Raw genomic sequence first — 19435 nt, 5'->3', positions numbered from 1 at the left:
AACTAGTTCTTTTATATTTGTTATTAACATTTTTATGTACGTGGGTGCTCCTATGTTTGGTGCATAAATAACTACCGTTGTTATACCTCCTTGTGTGTTGTCCCTTTTATTATCGTATGATGTCCTACTTTGTCTCTAATTACAGACTTTTTAAAAAAGGTCTATTTTGTCCAATGTAAGTATTGCTACGCTGACTTTCTTCTGACATCCATTTGCATGATAGATCTTTCTCCATCCCCTCACTTTAAATCTGCAGGTGTCTTTAGGTCTAAACTGAATCTCTTGTAGGCAGCAGATAGATGGGTCTTGTTTTTTAATCCGTTCTGTCACTGTATATATTTTATTTGGAGCATTTAGTCTATTTACATGCAAAGTACTTTTTGACCTATCAAAAATATGGTTATATTGCTATTTTATTACTTGTTTTGTGTTTCTGAATATTTTATCTGATCCTTTCTTCTCTTTCTCTCATTGGTTGGTGGCTTTTTTTTTACTGATATATTTGGATTTCTGTCTCTTTATTCTTTGCATAAGTTAAATGTTTTTTTAAGATTTCATTTATTTATTTTATTTGAGGTGAGGAGGGACAGAGGGGTAGGGAGAGAGAATCTCAAGCAAACTCCGCACTAAGCATGGAGCCTGTTTTGGGGCTCAGTCTCATGACCTGAGCCAGAATCAAGAGTTGTATCCTTAACCAACTGAAGTACCCAGGTGCCCCTATTTTAGTGTTTTTTTGGCTTGTGGTTACCATTAGGTTTTTATATTAACATTTTCTGCATATAGCAGTTGATATTAAGTTGTTGATTGTTTTAAGTTTGAACCTATTCTTTACTACTCTCCTTGTGTTTTTGGTATATGGTTTCATATTTCACATCCTTTTATTTTGTGAATTCCTTGACTTACATTTTACAAAAGTATTCATTTTTACTGCTTTTTTGTTTCCTTCCTTGATACTTTTACTTTTGGTTTTTAATTTTCACTCAAAGAGTCCCCTTTAATGTTTCTTTCAAGTCTGGTTTAATGTTCATGAACTCTTAGTTTTTGATTGTCTAGGAATCATTATCTCTTTTTGCATTCTGAATCATTGCCTTACTGTATAGAGAATTCTTGGCTGCAGATTATTCCCTTACAGTGCTTTGAATATATCATGCCACTCCTTTCTTGTTAGAAAGCTTCTGCTAGAAAATGGCTGATCACCTCTTCTTTTGATTTGCTATTTAAAATTTTTTATCTTATTTTATTTATTTACTTGACAGACAGAGACACAGCAAGAGAGGGAATACAAACAGTGGGAAAGGGAGAAGCAGGCTACCTGCTGAGCAGAGCCCAATGCGGGGGTCAATCCCAGGACACTGGGATCATGACTTGAGCTGAAGGCAGATAGTTAACCACTGAGCCACCCAGGCACCCCTAATATTTCTTTCTTTATCACTGTGTTTTGCTGTTTCAATTACAATATATCTTTGTATAGATCTTATTTTGTTAATTTTGTTTCTCGGTTTCTCCTAAATCTGGGTATCTGTTTCCTTCCCCAGATTAGGGAAATATTAAGCTATTATTTCTGCAAATAATTTTTCTGCCCTTTTCTCTCTTTTCTTTTGGTGCTCCTATAACAGATGTTATTACATTTGATGGAGTCACTGAGTTCTCTACTATGACTATTCTTCTTTTGCATAATTTTTTTCTCTTTTGTTCAGCTTCATTATTTTCATTATTTTCCATGAGTCTGTCTTCTTGGTCTTTAATTCTTTTCTCTGCTTCAGGCAGCCTGCTGTTTATTCCATTAAGCATGTTTCTCATTTGTTTTATTGAGTCCTTTATATGTGTTATGTTATGATTCTCTAGATCTGTGTCCATGGTGCTGTCCTGTTTTTTCATTTGGGAAAAATTCTCTGGTGTTTGGGCTGGTCTTTCTGGGGGAAGAGACCCACTGTGCTGGATGGAGGCAAGTGTGACTGGGAAGGGCAGTTCCACCAGAGCACTGTGGTGCAGGGCATGGTTTAAGCAAGTTAAGTAATGAGTGTCAGCACTGCGCTCATTCCCATAGGTAGCCCTGTGCTTATACTGAGTGATGGGGGGAGTGAAGTGGTGCCTGCCAGTTTCTTTGTTCCTGGTGGGTTCTCTGTGAAAGCTGCCAGTAACCTTCCCACTGTGTCACATTAACTCTTCATATTGCTGTTTCTTTGTTGTGTATTTATGGGCTGTTTACCTTGATTCTCTCCAAGTGCAGTACAATGCCCTCTGTGCTCTCTCTGAGCCAAGGTAACTGATCATTAAAACTCCAGGCTTTAAGCCCCACTCTTTGCAGGAACTCATGAAATTTGGCCCCTTCCATTTTCCAAGCCAATTACTTTGCAGAGTCATGCTTCACTATATGTTTGTCTGTCTCTTGCCCTTTTCCACAACTGTGCCTCCCTCCCCACATCAGTGACCATTTATCTCCCAAATCATGTCACCACACTTCATGCCTTCTTTGATGCAGCCTCTTCTCTACCTTTGGTTGTGGAATTTGTTATTCCAGTCTTTAGGTTGATAGATAGGGTATTTAGGATGATTTGATAGTTATCAAGCTGTATTTGTGGGACAAGATGAGCCTAGGGGCCTCTTATTCCTTTACCATGTTCTAAAAACCTCTTACTGCACTTTTTAAAAAAATATTCTTTTTAAAATAGCCTTTATTTTTTTGAAAATGTCTTTTCAGTGTTCCAGAATTCATTATTTATGCACCATACCCAGTGCTCCGTGCAATACATGCCCTCTATAATACCCACCAACAGGCTCACCCAACCTCCCATCCCCCTCCCCTCCAAAACCCTCAGTTTGTTTCTCAGAGTCCATAGTCTCTCATGGTTCATCTCTCCTCTATTTTCCCCCAACTCCCTTAACCTCTCCAGCTCCTCATGTCCTCCATGTTATTCCTTATGCTCCACAAATAAGCGAAACCATATGATAATTGACTCTCTCTGCTTGACTTACTTCACTCAGCATAATCTCTTCCATTCCCATCCATGTTGATACAAAAGTTGGGTATTCATCCTCTCTGATGGAGGCATATACTGCATAGTGTATATGGACCACATCTTCCTTATCCATTTGTCTGTTGAAGGGCATCTTGGTTCTTTCCACAGTTTGGCGACTGTGGCCATTGCTGCTATGAACATTGGGGGTACAGATGGCCCTTCTTTTCACTATATCGGTATCTTTGGGATAAATACCCAGTAGTGCAGTTGCAGGGTCATACGGAAGCTCTATTTTTACCTTCTTAAGGAATCTCCACACTGTTCTCCAAAGTGGCTGCACCAACTTGCATTCCCACCAACAGCAGAGGAGGGTTCCCCTTTCTCCACATCCTCTCCAACACGTGTTGTTTACTGTCTTGTTAATTTTGGCCATTCTAACTGGTGTAAGGTGGTATCTCAATGTAGTTTTGATTTGAATCTCCCTGATGGCTAGTGATAATGAACATTTTTTTTAATATAATTTTTTATTTTTTATAAACATATATTTTTATCCCCAGGGGTACAGGTCTGTGAATCACCAGGTTTACACACTTCACAGCACTCACCAAAACACATACCCTCCCCAATGTCCATAATACCACTCCTTTCTCCCAAACCCCCTCCACCCAGCAACCCTCAGTTTGTTTTGTGAGATTAAGAGTCACTTATGGTTTGTCTCCCTCCCAATCCCATCTTCTTTCATTTATTCTTCTTGTACCCACTTAAGCCCCCATGTTGCATCACCACTTCCTCATATCAGGGAGATCATATGATAGTTGTCTTTCTCCGCTTGACTTATTTCGCTAAGCATGATACGCTCTAGTTCCATCCATGTTGTCGCAAATGGCAAGATTTCATTTCTTTTGATGGCTGCATAGTATTCCATTGTGTATATATACCACATCTTCTTGATCCATTCATCTGTTGACGGACATCTAGGTTCTTTCCATAGTTTGGCTATTGTGGACATTGCTGCTATAAACATTCAAGTACACGTGCCCCTTTGGATCACTACGTTTGTATCTTTAGGGTAAATACCCAGTAGTGCAATTGCTGGGTCATAGGGCAGTTCTATTTTCAACATTTTGAGGAATCTCCATGCTGTTTTCCAGAGAGGTTGCACCAGCTTGCATTCCCACCAACAGTGTAGGAGGGTTCCCCTTTCTCCGCATCCTCGCCAGCATCTGTCATTTCCTGACTTGTTGATTTTAGCCATTCTGACTGGTGTGAGGTGATATCGCATTGTGGTTTTGATTTGTATTTCCCTGATGCCGAGTGATATGGAGCACTTTTGCATGTGTTTGTTGGCCATCTGGATGTCTTCTTTGCAGAAATGTCTGTTCATGTCCTCTGCCCATTTCGTGATTGGATTATTTGTTCTTTGGGTGTTGAGTTTGCTAAGTTCTTTATAGATTCTGGACACTAGTCCTTTATCTGATATGTCGTTTGCAAATATCTTCTCCCATTCTGTCAGTTGTCTTTTGATTTTGTTAGCTGTTTCCTTTGCTGTGCAAAAGCTTTTGATCTTGATGAAATCCCAATAGTTCAATAATGAACATTTTTTTCATGTGCCTGTTAGCCATTGTATGTCTTCATTGGAGAAGTGACTGTTCATGTCTTCTGCCCATTTTTTAACATGATCATTGTTTTGTGTATGTTGAGTTTGAGGAATTCTTTATAGATCCTGGATATCAGCCCTTCGTCTGTACTGTCATTTGTGAATATCTTCTCCCATTCCATGGGTTGCCTCTTTGTTTTGTTGACTGTTTCCTTTCTTGTGCAGAAGCTGTTGATCTTGATGAAGTCCCAAAAATTCATTTTCACTTTTGTTTCCTTTGCTTTTGGAGACATATCTTGAAAGAAGTTTCTGTGGCCGATGTTGTAGAGGTTGCTGCCTATGTTCTCCTCTATGATTCTGATGGATTCCTACCTCACATTGAGGTCTTTTATCCATTTCGAGTTTATCTTTGTGTATGGTGTAAGAGAGAATGGGTAAGTTTCATTTTTTTACATGTAGCTGTCCAATTTTCCCAGCACCATTTATTGAAGAGACTGTCTTTTTTCCACTGGATATTTTTTCCTGCTTTGTTGAAGATTATTTGACCATAGAGTTGAGGGTCCATATCTGAGCTCTCTACTCTGTTCCACTGGTCTATGGGTCTGTTTTTATGCCAGTACTATGCTATCTTGGTGATCACAGCTTTGTAGTAAAGCTTGAAATCAGGCAACGTGATGCCTTCAGTTTTGTTTTTCTTTTTCAACATTTCCTTAGCAATTCGGGATCTCTTATGATTCCATACAAATTTTAGGATTGTTTTTTCCAGCTCTTTGAAAAATGCTGGTAGAATTTTGATCAGAATGACACTGAAAGTATATATAGCTTGCTCTAGGCAATATAGACATTTTGATAATATACTTTTTAATCCAGATTGTCTACTTTTGAATACTGGCTCTGTCACTTATAACTCTATAACTTTGGACTAGTTATTCAACTTCTCTGTTTTCTCTAAAGAAAAATTCGGTATAATAGAAGTACTTATCTGAGAGAATGGTTATAAGAATTAAAGTTAAAAATCCATGTCAAACTTTTTTCTAAAGATTTTATTTGTTTATTTGAAAGGCATAGATCACAAGTAGGCAGAGAGGCAGGCAGAGAGATAGAGAGAGGAGAGGAAGCAGGCTCCCTGGTGAGCAGAGAGGCTTGATCCTAGGACCCTGAGATCATGACCTGAGCTGAAGGCAGAGGCTTTAACCCACTGAGCCACCCAGGTGCCCCATGTCAAACTTTTAGAACACTGTGTGGCACATGCTCAAATGCTCAATAGTTGTTTCCCATCTTTTAAAATCACACCATAATTTTATGAATCATTAGGAAAGAAAAGAAGTCGATAAAATATGACATGGCATGGATAATAAGGTATACCTTGATTTTAAAAATGTTAAAAATAAAAACACATCTCATAACTGATGAAGTATGTTGGTGGTGTAATGATTGTTGTCATCCTGTCATCATAATCACTGTGATCAGTATCTGGTTCATCCTTCACTTTCAGCAGATAGGGCACCTGAGGCCCAGAAAGTATTAGTGACTTGATCACACATATGTAGGAAGTTATGTTTTAGGAAATCTGGAATCTGTGTTCCCTGATTTTTGTTCCATTTACCAGTCTAGTTATCAGTTAGCTAGCTATCAGTTCACCTTATGAATAATGTCCTTCTAATCTCTCAGTGTAGGTATGTTTGATGTTTGTTAGTGGTGTGAGCAAAGTAAAAAGAAAAGGGGGAAGTAGGGTAGCTTATGTATTTTTTTTTTAAAGATAAATCTGCTGAAAACTAGCAGGTTGAGTCTTTTCTAAAAGCATACCTCAAAATCAGCTGTTATTTTCTAGCCATGAGATCTTGGACAGCTATTTAACCTCCTTCAGCCAAATAGTTTTAGAAATCTCAAAAATGGAAATAATGGCTAATCCATAGAGTTATTTAGAGGGTGAAATGATATCACTTCTAAGTATAGTGATTGGTAGATGATATATATCTACTAATTGGTAGTTTTCTTTTCTACTTCTTAGAGAGAAGTAGACATTTTCCCATCTCAGCTTAAATCTTGTATCTGATTACTTTATCATGTAAAATTAGACTAGCATTATTCTCTTCAGTGAATTTGTGGATGAGGGAAAAAGTCATATCTATGATTGGGCAAAGAGACATTCCTAATGCTGAGTGAGGAAAAGACAGCTGCTTATGGAAAATGAACAAAATGGTCATTACTTCATGTCAACTTGTACATTATGAGATTTTTGCTTTCTGTTGGTTTTTTCTTACATTAACCATGTAATGGCTTTCATACATTAACCATATCCCCATCTACTTGCCACATAGGTCTTTTGCCAGCTTTTTCAGCATGCTCTTTCTTCGTAAGCAATTTGTTAGTATCATCAAGACTAGGTGTTAAGGCTGTGCAAATTGGAAAAATTGTTATTAGGAATAAATATTCTTTGCCATTACTTTAAAATCTGTCTTTCTACCATTTTTAATTATATAGCACAAAAATGAAACATTGCAGTAGATGTTACGGGCGGGGGGAATGTTTTAGCTCTGGCTGAAACACAAACATGTAAAAATAATTATTCCAATGGAAGTTGAAAATCACAGAAATACTACTGCCTTAAGCATCTCATCAAAGACAATTGGCCTTGGGCTAAAGGAACAGGAGATTCTGAAAACCACCCAGTAAGCGAAGTCGCTGCTGACATGACAAGAAGTCCTAGAAAAATAATCCATTGCAGGCTCTTCTTATGAGTGGATATTACAGATTGAGGAAGAATGCATTTTTATTAATTATTGAAAAAACTCAGCTTCCCACACAGAACATGAATTGAATAAGGATGGACATCTTCCAGGCTATTTAACCTTAGAGCTAGAAGGAAACTTTAAACTCTTTTGGTGTTTCAGTGCATACCTATTTAAAAAAGATTGTTATGGAAAATCTCAAGCATACCAAAACCAGAGTCTGGTATAATGAACCCCAGGTATCTATCACTTACCATTTTTTCAATCTTATTTCATCTCTTCCCCCACAAGCCATCAACACGTGCATACACACACACACACACACACACACACACACACACACACAAATTATTTTTTCTGGAGTATTTTAATACAAATCTCAAGAATGTCATTACAACCACAAATATTTCAGTACATATCTCTGATAAGTAATTTTTAAGTATATATAACTGGTACAGATCATTATACTCAATAAAAGGTATCAGTAATTTGTTATATCATCTACTACCCAGTCCAAGTTTATATATTTTTTGATTGCCTCAAACTATATCTTTTTTTTTAAATTAGGGTTAACTTTTCAGAGCAATTTTATTTTATAAAAACATTGAGCTGAAAGGACACAGTTTTCATATGCTCCCTAATTACGCCCCCACCTTTCCCATTTATTAAAATCTTGGATAGTTTACATAAGTGCTTACTCTTTATGTTGTACATGCTCTGGGTTTTAACAAATATATAATGATATTTATCCACTATTAGAGTAGCGTACAGAATAGCTGTTGTATTCTAAACATCTCCTGTATGTCACTTATTCAGCCTTAAGTGTCACCTGCCTACTGAGTCCTTGGCAACCATTGATCTTTCTGCTGTCTCCATAGTTTTGTCTTTTTCAGAATGTCATATAGTTGGAATCATATGGTAGGACCCTTTCCAGATCGGCTACTTTCATTTAGCAATATGCATTTAGAATTCCTCCTTGTTATTTCATGGCTTGATAGTATTTTGTAAATTGCTAGGTAATATTTTATTATCTAGATATACCATAGTTTATCCATTCACCTACTGAATGATATACTGGCTGCTCCCAAGTTTTGGCAATTATGAGTAAAGCTATATAAACGTGTTCAGGCTTTAGTGGAGCATGAGTTTTTAACTCATTTGGGTAAATACCAAGGATGGTGTTTGCCAGATCATATGATAAAACTTATGTTTACTTTTGTGACAAACTGTCAAACTGTATTCTAAAGTGTATGTAGTATTTTCATTAGCAGTAAATGTGTTTTTAAAAAATATTTTATTTATTAGAGAGAGAGAGCACGCAGAAGCAGGGGGAGGGTCAAAGGAAGAAGAGGGAGAAACAGACTCCCTGCTAAGCAGGGAGCCTATTGCAGGGTTTGATCCCAACCCACTGAGCTACCCAGGTACCCCTCTCCTTTACTTTTGAAGTATAATTTTGCATTGCACGTAATTCTAGGTCAGTGGATTTTCTTTTTCACTTCAGCATGATAAATATTTCACTCCACTGTTTTCTTGCTTGCATGGTTTCTTTTCTTTATTTATTTTTGCTTACATGGTTTCAAAGGAGAATTTGGATGTAATTCTTATCTTTGCTCCTCCATAAGTATGGTGTTTTTTTCCTCTGGCTTCTTTCTTTTTTTCTCCCCTTATTTTGATTTTCTGTCATTTGAGGATGATATACCTGAAGGTAGGAATTTTTGGTATTTGCCATGCTTTGTGTTCATTGAGCCTGCTAGATCTGTAGTTTGGTATCTGAAAATAATTGGGGGGAAATTCTCAGTCATTATTGCTTCAAAAATTTCTTTTGTTCTTTTCTTTCCTCTTTTTGTGGTAATTTCATTATGCATATGTCGCACCATTTTTAATTGCCCTACCATTTTTTGATATTCTGTCTTTTAATTATTTTTCCTTTTTGCATTTCAGTTTTCGAAGTTTCTGTTGACTTATCTTTAAGCTTATACTGATCTTTTCTTGGTCTATTCCAATCTATTTATGAGCCCATAAAAGGCTTTCTTCATTTTTATTCTTGATTCCTAGCATTTCCTTTTGATTCCTTTCTGTAGTTTATCTTTTTCTTTATATTATTCATCTATTCTTGCATTTTGTGCACTTTTTTCATTAGAGCCCTTAGCATATTACTCATATTTTTAAAAAAATCTTGATTTAATAATTACAACATTTGTGAAACATCTGAGTCTAGTTTTGAAGCTTGCTGTGTCTCTTGAAATTGTGTTTTTTGTCTTTAAGTATGCTTTCTCTTTTTTTTTGTTGTTAAATGTCAGGCATGATGTACAAAAAAAAAAAAAGGAGTTGTGGTAAATATACCTTTAGTGTGAGACTTTATGTTTATCTGGATAAGACTTGGGTTGTATTGCTGTTAGCTGTTTCTAGAGGTGTCAGAAGCTAAAATTTCCTTTTGTGTCCTTGTTTTTGTCTCCTTTATTGTTTTTGGGCTTCTCTAATGATTTCTTCTTAAATAAGGTTTGAAAGGTACAGTACTTTCAGTTGTATTTTCCTCATGTTATACATAAGCCCTGTTGATGTTTGGCCAAATTTTAGGGGGAGGAGAAGATGGAAGATGAAAGCATTCAGTAGTCATATGCTTAGAATTTAGTGTTTTAGTGATCCTGTGCCCCTGGGCTGTGACCTTTGCAAGTGTTTCTCAGTTTTCTTACCTTACCTTCTCAGGTACTCCTGAGTTTCTCAGTTTTCTTACCTTAGAGAGGAATGCTAGTGGGTCATAGTGTTGGTATTTTCCTTTTATTGCATGAAAAAATAGAGGTCGTTGGAGTTGCGTACTTTCATTCTGTATGTGAATGGCTAAATTTTGCTTGAGTTGGGAATTTTTCTTTCTTCAGATTGGTTAGGCTTTGATAAAACCCTAGTCAGTTAGATTCCCCAAAATAATTTCCCTTGAGTTAAGGTCTTGTTAAGAAGAATAGAACTCTCTAGGTGTATTTCAGAATGGTTATTTCCCCCCTTTTCTTGCTGAAAACATAAGGGTGTTTTTCTCTGATCTTCATTGTGAGAACCTGGTAGTGCTCCTGGTGCAAAAACTCACAGAATTGTTGGGGACTCCCTAAGGCTGCCCCCCCCAACAGAGCTTTTAAATCTCAAGTATGGTCCACACTGATCCTGCAGAAATTTATCAATTATAATTTTATTTTTTTACCCTGGTACTGTCTCCAATGTGGGATGGTACTCCTGAACTACTAGTCTACCAAGGGATGATTTTTTTTTTTTTTGGTATTCACCTGTCTGTCTCCAAATTTGAGGACCCAGTTTGTCCTGTGACCTCAATTATCTGAAGAATATAAGAGGAATTATTGATTTTCAGTTTGTTCATTCTTATTTTTCTTGTGAGAATTATAGTGACATCTTCCACGCTCTTTACATACCTAACTAGAAACCAGAAAGTTGTATCAAACTTTCTTTTTACAGCTTGAGCCACTTGCTTTAAGAGAGTTGTGATGATTTATCTAATATCCAATGATAATAGTAATACCCAAGTAGTTTGTAAATTACAAGCACTTATTATATGCCAAGCACTGTTACAAGTACTTTAGAAAACCTATAAGATTAGTGTGCTAATATCATGCTCATTTTATAGAAGAGGAAGCTGAGGAACAGAGAAGTTAAGTAACTTGCCTATGGCCACAAACCTATTACCTTTCAGAGTAGAGATTTTAACTTAGGCAATCAGGCTTTTTCTCTTCTAGATGATTCTTAGCAAGTGATGAGTATTACTACTGAATTTAGGATGGGTGTAAATGTGCCTTTTTTGGGGCCTCCCTGTAATATGCTCCAGGAAGCTCTTATTTCAGGGGAGATACCTTTTTAATTATCTCTAATATTTTCCTTGTGTGATCTCTTGTGCTTCCTTAAAAAAATAGAAACTACTCATTTTCCATTCCAGTCACTCTGTTTCATAAAAGCCATAGGTCCTATGGATATAAGATCACTGGATGCTTGTGTTTGTTATTAAGCATCAACAAATCCATATGTACCCTAGACTTTATCTGTAGAATAATAGTGTGAACACTATTTTTTAAGTTTATATAAATAATAAATAGAATAAGAGGGTTCCCCTTTCTCCACATCCTCTCCAACATTTGTTATTTCCTGTCTTGTTAATCTTTGCCATTCTAGCTTGTGTAAAGTGGTATCTCAATATGGTTTTGATTTGAATTTCCCTGATGGCTGAGGATGATGAACATTTTTTCATGGGTCCGCTAGCCATTTGCATGTCTTCATTGGAGAAGTGTCTGTTCAGGTCTTCTGCCCATTTTTTTGATGTGATTATCTGTTTTTTGGGTGTTGAGTTTGAGAAGTTCTTTATAGATCTTGGAAACCAGCCCTTTGTCTGTAGTGTCATTTGCGAATATCTTCTCCCATTCTGTGGGTTGCCTCTTTGTTTTGTTGACTGTTCCCTTTGCTGTGCAGAAGCTTTTTATCCTGATCAAGTTCTAAAAGTTCATTTTCACTTTTGTTTCCTTTGCCTTTGGAGATGTGTCTTGAAAGAAGTTCCTGTGGCCGATGTCAAAGAGCTTACTGCCTATCTTCCTCTAGGATTTTGATGGATTCCTGTTTTACATTGAGGTCTTTCATCCATTTTGAGTTTATCTTTATGTATGGTGTAAGAGAATGGTCGAGTTTCATTCTTCTATAGATAGCTGTCTAATTTTCCCAGCAGCATTTATTGAAGAGACTGTCTTTTTTTCACAGTATATTTTTTCCTGCTTTGTCAGATTATTTGACCATAGAGTTGAGGGTCTGTATCTGGGCTCTCTGCTCTGTTCCACTGGTCCATGTGTCTGTTTTTATGTCAGTACCATGCTGTCTTTGTGATCACAGCTTTGTAGTAAAGCTTGATGTCAGGCAAGGTGATGCCCCCAGCTTTGTTTTTTTTTTTTTCAATATTTCCTTAACAATTCGGGGTCTCTTCTGGTTCCATACAAATTTTAGAATTGTTTATTCCAGCACTTTGAAAAACGCTAGTGGTATTTTGATTGGGATGACATTGAAAGTATAGATTGCTCTGGGCAGTATAAACATTTTAACAATGTTTATTCTTCTGATCCATGAGCATGGAATGTTTTTCTATCTCTTTGTGTCTTCTTTATTTTCTTTCATGAATGTTCTGTAGTTCCCTGAGTACAGATCCTTTACCTCTTTGATTAGGCTTATTCCAAGGTATCTTATGGTTTTTGGTGCTATAGTAAATGGAATCGATTCTCTAATTTCCCCTTACGCTGTTGGTAGGAATGCAAGTTGGTGCAACCACTCTGGAAAACAGTGTGGAGATTCCTCAAAAAATTAAAAATAGAGCTACCCTATGACCCTGCAATTGCACTACTGGGTATTTACCCCCAAGATACAGATGTAGTGCAAAGAAGGGCCATCTGTACCCCAACGTCCATAGCAGCAATGTGCACAATCACCGTAGTGTGGAAAAAGTCAAGAGGCCCTTAATAGATGGATGGCTAAAGAAAATGTGGTCTCTATATACAATGGAATATTACTCAGCCATCAGAAAGGATGAATGCCCAACCTTTGTATCAACATAGATGGGACTGGAGAAGATTATGTTGAGTGAAATAAGTCAAGTAGAGAGAGTCAATTATCATATGGTTTCACTTACTTGTGGAACATAAGGAATAACATGGAGGACATTAGGAGAAGGGAAGGAAGAAAATGAAGTGGGAGGAATTGGAGGGGGAGATGAACCATGAGAGACTGTGGACTTTGAGGAGCATGGTTTTGGTGGCCATAGGGGGATAGGTGAGCCTCGTGGTTGGTTATTAAGGAGGGTATGTATTGCATGGAGCACTGGGTGTGGTATATAAGCAATGAGTCTTGGAACACTGGGAAAAAAACTGGGAAAAAAAAAACAAGTAGCAATGCACTGGCATTTTCTTACTTGTTGAATATTATAAATTATAATTGCAATCATGTGAAAAGGTCCAAAATTTGGGGGTGGGCATGCATCAAAAATGTTCTTTTCATTCCTGAACAGGGTAAACATTGCTAAAGAGAGTATGAATGAAATAATAGAGCAAAGATGAATAGAAAACAGAACCTTTGTTGAGAAAGGGAAACCCTATCCCCATTGGCTCTTCCAGGTGAGAAAATGTTTTCCAAACTGACCAGGTCTGCCTTTTTGGGATAATAGGAAAAGAAGACATACATGAGGTGGTGCTACGGATATTAACCTTAGGAGAGTTTGGGATTGGTATTCTTGATTTGAATCACATTTCCAGTGTTTAATAGTTGTTTTATTTGGGACAAGTTACTCACTCTATCTGTCTCAGCTTCCTTATCTGACAATGCAATTCTTAATACGCAAAGTAGATCACAAAATACGTAAGACAGAAAATAAGGTGGCTAGGAACTCAGGTTTTGGTAGCATGAAGCCAAATGGACTGGGATTCAAACCCTGGCTCTGTCACTTAATATTTGTTTGACCTTGAGGAAGTTACTTAACCTCTCTCACTACATTTTCAACTGGAACTAGCAGTGGCTCCTATCACAATATAGTTATGAGTAGTAAAGTAGAAAATCCTTATAGGCCATTTAGTTTAGTGCTTGATATATCATAAGTTTTCAGGAAAATAATGGCTCTAGTCTTGATAATTATTATACTAACACAAATGAAACTTGCCTAACATGTATTTGTAGTTCAGTAAATCTTTAAAGTTCAAAAGAGATGGTAGTTTTTGTATGTGGATATGTGTGTGTGTGTGTGTGTGTGTGTGTAGAGATATGATTTATTTTTATACTTAGATACCTTAGTTACATCTTCCTTTGACTCTGGGCTACTTGTGGCATGAGTTTTAGACTCCTTTTTGCTTTTAACTGTGGACTAAGATTTTATGGTGGAGAGCACCACTTGTTTTCACCAAACTCTCCTTATAGCAGATCCTTTTCTTCTTCCTGGAAAAGAAGAATAATAATACTATATAATAATAATAGTAATAATTATTATTATTATTACCTTCAATTAATCTCCTTGCCAAGGATGATGGCTCTTTGAATAAGCATCCTGAGAACAGTAGTTCTTAAAAAAAAAAGATTTGATTGATTTATTTGAGCTAGAGAGTGAGACAGAGAGCAGGAGTGGGGGAGCAGGTGGAGAGGGAGAAGCAGACTCCCCACTGAACAGGGAGCCTGACCACAGGGCTTGATCCCAGGACCCAGGATCATGACCTGAGCCGAAGGCAGAGGCTTAATCGACTGTGCCACCCAGGTGCCCCTGAGAGCAGTAGTTCTTAACCTTAGTTGTAATAGAAATTATAACAAGGGATTTACAAAACATGTGCCTGGTATCCATAACTAGAAATTCTGATTTAATTGGTCAGGGGTGCATTCAGTGCACAGGAAATTTTAAAGCTCCTAAGTCACTCTAGTATGTAAACAGTGTTGAGAACCTTTGCCCTGAGGCATCCCTTGTCAGAACCTTCAGTGACTCTATTATGTACACAATAAGTATGGACATCTGAGCATGGTTTTCTGGCACCATCACGGACTGGCCTGTCCTGGCCAGCTTTTCTGAGTGTTCTCTTTCATTACATTACTTCCCAATATGATCCTGCTCTTTTAATCTAGAAGACATATTACTCTTTGAAAGTCTATTTTCTTACATTCATTCTTTGGCGCATATATATATATATATATATATATATATATATATATATATTTGCTTGGTATGCCTTCCCCAGTTTTTAGCTGTTGAAATATTGCAGATCTTTAAAGCCCCACTAAAAAAATACATCCTCAAAGAAGCCTCTTGTGATTTAAGCAGTGGAAACTATTCCTCCTTTCTCTGCCTGTACTTTGGAAGCATGCATATTGTACTTATTTTGCAATAACATACAACAGAATAAAATGCATTCTACAGTTGTTTATTTTATGAGGCTTAGAGAGTAAAGAGTAATAATTATTATTTTAGTTATAATAACTCAGTAGACACTGTTATATTCCAGGTATTGTATTAAGTATTTTTATAATATTAGTTTAATCCTCAAGACAATTTTATGAGGTTGGTATAATTATCCTCATTTTGGAGATGAGGAAACTAAGGCCATGACAAGTTAAACAGTTTGCTTTGAGGTTAAAAAGCCTGTGATGAGTAGAGCTGGACCCCAGGCAGGCTATTTCCAGAATCTATGCTCTTAAGTACTACATTTTACTAAAGATGAGTCTAAAGACAGTCTGAAAGATGGTTTAAGCAAAGTCCACTAAGTGACAGTTCAGTCTTTGGCAGAGTGGTAGAGTGGGATTTGTACCCAGGAAGTCTGCATATTTTTATGTCTAGAACTACCTTGTATACTATGGTAGGCACTGATTACATGTGGCTATTGAATAGTTGAATTGTGTCTAGTCTGATTTGAGATGTACTATAAGTGTAAAATATATATTGGATTTCAAAGACTTGGTATTATAAAATAAGACATCTCATTTTTACCTCTATAGATACAGAATACCATCTTTTATATTAATTATATGTTGAAATTATATTTTGGGTAAATTGAGTTAAATAAAATTATTACAATTGATTTATTTCTTTTTAATTTTTTAATGGGACTACTAGAAAATTTAAAATAATTTACGTGTTTACATTTGTGGCACACATCTATTATTGGATGTCATTGATGTAGAAAGTATTTTAATGGAAGAGGTCATTTTAATTCTTATGATAGAATCATAAAGCAACAAGAGAGATGCTTTTATCCTCATTTTAATTTTTTTATAGATGGGGAAGCTGAGGCTTATAAAGATTTATGAATTGACTAAAGTTATGCATCTGGAAGGTGAAGGTCATCTTTCTAATCCTGGATACTAAATACTGTTTTAATTCCATTTTATGTCATATTTCTTCATTATACAACTATTTAGTAGTTTATGGGATATTCTTATTTGAATCTTGTGAACTTGGTTACTGATCACAATTTCAAATGGCTCCCAAGACACTAACAAATTACTGCTATATTTGGTAGTCACAGATATTTTAATCTGCAGGATTACTCTTTCTTGTATCCGTACCATCTTATTAAACTAGATTTTGACTGAGAATGATTTTTTTCAGGTCTATTTTTTAGTTGTGTCCAGTAGTGCAACACTCTCTATTATGAAGTTTCATCCAGGTCTATGCTGTGTAAACTTTATTCCGATGATCAGAACTCATGACTGAGCCTTAGTTTTCTCATATGTAAAATAGGGTGATATCGACTTTCACATAGGTTGGTAGGATGATGATATGGGATGATATAAAGTACCCAGGGCAGTACCTAATACATGATAGGAAATCAGTTAGCAATAGTTCCTTTCATCCCTCCAAATGGATCACCAACAGGAAACCTTTTACAGGCTCCATAAGCCAAGTTTATTATTCTTTCCTAAGGACTACCACAAAAAAACTCTTTTATAGCCCTGATTTCATTCAGGATTATGGTGGTTTCTGCTCTGATTTTCTCCACTTTATGTATTATAGACTTCTCAATGGCCAGAATCACATTTTATTCATCTTATATCACTATAACTTCGGGCACAGTGCTATACCCACAGTAGGTGCTCATGACCAGTCCAGAAGTTAGAAATGGAGCCTATTCTGTAGGGGACATCCCTGTCTGGAAATATAGAGTAGATGCACTTTTCCTATCCCTCCTGCAATGTACAAATAAGAACCTTGGACATTGTATATAAAACAAATACACTACAAGAAGACTAAGTAGAGATAAGTAGAGACAAGTAGACTGGCTAGAAACCTTGACCTGAAGAAATACGTGGTGGTGAATTCCCTGGGTGTTCTTTTGTCTTCATATACCCAGTTTGGGACCTGTAGAAGCTGGTAACCAGATAATGTCAATAGGCAGAAGCAAAAGTCAAAAACAAAAACCCAAGCAACATCTGCTCTCTCTCTCTCTGGGAGCAGCCTAGTTACACAGAAAACTTTTTAAGATCATAATGGTTATTCTGAAGTCAAATACCACAGAATACTGTATGACTACCTCCATTGCTTCCAGCAAAGACCAGCTAAGGAATCTATACCATCCTTGCCTGACTGAAATGAATGAAGTACCTTAACCACTTTTTCCAGCTGGGGTAGTATCAGTGGAAGCACTACTGAGGTTCTGAGGAACCTGAACTCCCACATCTATGTAGCAGTAAGGAGAAACCCTTCTGCTTTTAGGTGTCAGTGAAGGCCAAGATCCTTGATTTTCCCAGGATGTGCCATTTTCCTTCACCTATCAGAGAGGTGTCAGAGGAGGCTCTCTAAAACACAAGATTTAATGAGATCAAGGATCTCATAATAGAGTACCTTAAATGCCCAGAATATAAAAAAATCTTCTGTTACACCAAGTCATTAAATGTTAAACATCGATCTTAAAATTTCTTTGATAAGTAATTGTCAATATGCTTGAAACAAATGAAGAAATAGAAATTCTTAACAAAATATAGACAATAGAAAAAAGAATAAAATGATAATTTGAAATTGAAGAATTACTGAAATTAGAAACTTAGTGGATAAAGCCAACAACAGAATGGAGAGGACAGAAAAGAGAATCCATGAATTTAAAGACAGAACAATAAAACACACGAATTTGAACATAAGAGAGAAAAAATAGATGAAAAAATGAACAGAGCCTAAGGGATTTTTGTGATTATGACAAAATGTCTAATATTTGTGTCATTAGAATGGAGAAAAAAAGGAGATAAAAGGTGGGGCTGAAAAGTGGAATATACACTAGTAAAACCTGAATATTGCCCTGGCATTTGAATATTTGAGTTTCTGGCTGATCAATGTGACTTAATCCCTTCCTCTCTCCCTCCCTCTCTCTCCCTCCCTCCCTTCTCTCCTCTGAGCATAACATTTCAAGGTTCAGCCACATTGTGGAGCCTGTTCTTAAAATTTCTGCATTTAGAGGTGAGACTTTGCTGTATTAGTCAGGGTTCTCCAGAGAAAGAGAAGCAATAAGATTTGTATATGTATAGAAAGGTATTTATTTTAAGGAATTGACTCACATAGTTGTGGAGGTTTGCCAAATTCAAAATCTGTTGGAGGAGGCCAGAAGTTTGGAGATGTAGGAAAGAGTTGCAGTTCTAGTGCAAACGCAATCTGCAGTAGAACTAGTGTCTTAGCGCATTTGGTCTTCTATATAACAAAAATACTATAACTGGGAATCATATAAACCACGGAAATTTGTTTCTCCCAGTTTTGGAGACTGGGAAGACCAAGATTGAGGTACAGGCAGATTCAGTATGCTGTGGTACTGGCAAATCAGGAGGGCCTGATTTGTAGTTCATAGATTGTAACTTTTTGCTGTAACCTTACGTGGCAGACGGGGGCAAATGAGCTCTCTGGGACTTCTTTTATAAGAGCGCAAATCCCATTCATGAAGGCTTTGCCCTCATGACCTAAGCACCCCTCAGAGGTCTTACCTCCTGACACCATTACACCTGGGTATTAGGTTTCAAAATATGAATTTTGGAGGGACAAAAACATTAAATCTATAGCAGTCAGGAAGAGGCAATATTGAAAATAAAGTTCAAACGCAGTCTGTTGGAAAATTCTCTTTTCCTGGGTTGGGGAGGTAAATGTTTTGGTCTGTCCAGGTCTTCCATTGATTGGACGAGGCCTACCCACAATGTGGAGGGCAGTCTGCTTTTCTCAGAGTCTACTGATTTAAATGTAAATCTTATCCAAAAACACCTTCACAAAAAAAAAAAAAAACCAAAAAACAAAAAACAAAAAAAAACCACCTTCACAAAAATATCAAGAAGAATGTTTGACAGAATATCTGGGTACTGTGGCCCAGCCACGTGGAAGTGTAAAATTAACCATTACATTTGATCAGTCTATTTTTATCTGGTAAATAGGTAAACAGACTTAACATTGAGGTTTGTCTTCATTTGAAATGTACAATTTAAAATTAGCACCAGAAATTGCTATATTTTGTATCTCTTTCTGTAACCAACTTCTCTGAGGTAAAACATGACTTTGAAATGATGCAGAAAGAAGAATATTGATCTTGTACAGGCATCGCAAAGCTCAGCTAAAAAACTTTTTTTTTCCCATTGCCTCGAAATAGGGAAGTATTTCATCTTGAAAGCATCTAGGCCTTTCTTCC

The 19435-nt window shown here is 36.7% G+C and overlaps 1 protein-coding gene across 9 annotated transcripts in view; it reads left to right on the top strand.

The window, feature by feature from the left end:
• The window catches only part of OPHN1 (oligophrenin 1), a 593829-nt gene that overhangs the window by 97034 nt on the left and 477360 nt on the right, over positions 1-19435 (top strand). The gene's annotated exons all lie outside the window — the stretch shown is intronic.

Source organism: Mustela lutreola, chromosome X (assembly GCF_030435805.1).
Source record: "Mustela lutreola isolate mMusLut2 chromosome X, mMusLut2.pri, whole genome shotgun sequence".
NCBI classification, from domain to species: Eukaryota; Metazoa; Chordata; class Mammalia; order Carnivora; family Mustelidae; genus Mustela; species Mustela lutreola.
This window is presented reverse-complemented; position numbering and strand designations above follow the sequence as displayed.